Genomic DNA, 1201 nt, shown 5'->3' on the forward strand with positions numbered 1-1201 from the left:
ATATTTTGATGGGCAGATTAAATTGGTGCTTATGTGTCCGGTTGGTTAATGATCATGAGGAAAATGACTAATGACGTTATTTTAAACTTTCAAGGCCAGATTGTATTGAAATTGTGGTTGTGCGGTTCTATTTAAAACACACAGTAAAAATAATTCATAAATAAATAGTTTAATCCTGCATCAAATATTTATATCTATATCTGTCTCAGATCTAAATCTGACTGAGCTACAGGAGGCACTGTTAAAAAAAATTACTACCAAGAAGTGCAAACATCTACATTAACAGATTGGACCCGTATCTTCCACTGTAGGATATTTTCAAAATGAAAAATAAATATTTTGTAGAATATACAAAATATCAATATTATAAAATGTCGCGCGCGCGCACACACACACACACACACACACACACACACACACACACACACACACGCGCGCAGTAGTAGTTATGTGACGTGTCCAGCAGAGGGAGTCAGACATTCGATTTTAAAATCAGTGCTGCCAACTGTGATCTGATGGCAAATCTCCAGATCGACGTGTTGTTTATTTGTTTATTTATTTATTTTTAAAAGCTGCATAAGGTTTTTTTTTTCATTTAAAAATATTTTTAGAACTGCAATGAAACCACAATGAAACCACCTTATAAAATGAATAACTTTACAACGGACGGAGTTTAGTCGCTACACAAGTTAAATGAAATCAGTCAAGACAGTTGAAAACTAAAGCGAGAGAAAATGACAGTAAAACAGAAGTGAATAAAAAGAAACTCTTGACCTGCGAAGCGGCTTTGAAAGCGGGGAGGAGCGCAACTATTTTGGGTGGGTTCCCTCAATAGTGGACGAAGGAGTCTACAGGGTCAAAGTTTCAAGTATCTACACCTAAAATGTCTGGTGACAACACACACACACACACACACACACACACACACACACACACACACACACAAAACTTAATACCTATTAAATACTTAAATTTGACCCTGAGTTAAATCATTGTGCAAACTTTGAGTAAGAAACCAACATTCTTTGAGTCCACCTGATAAACAAAACAACACTAAACCCAGCGAAGGGAGGAAGAAAGTGCAAACAAAAGCTCCCATTAGCCTGACAGGCCTATATTTTATGCGGAGACACTTCCCAAGTAATGTACCTTTCTTTGTAAATTTAACACGGGCCCACCGCTGGGAGAAAAATGGGACGAG

The sequence above is a fragment of the Nelusetta ayraudi genome, unplaced genomic scaffold (assembly GCF_046127955.1).
Source record: "Nelusetta ayraudi isolate G7.1 ecotype Tasmania unplaced genomic scaffold, CSIRO-AGI_Nayr_v1 ptg000011l, whole genome shotgun sequence".
Lineage (NCBI taxonomy): Eukaryota > Metazoa > Chordata > Actinopteri > Tetraodontiformes > Monacanthidae > Nelusetta > Nelusetta ayraudi.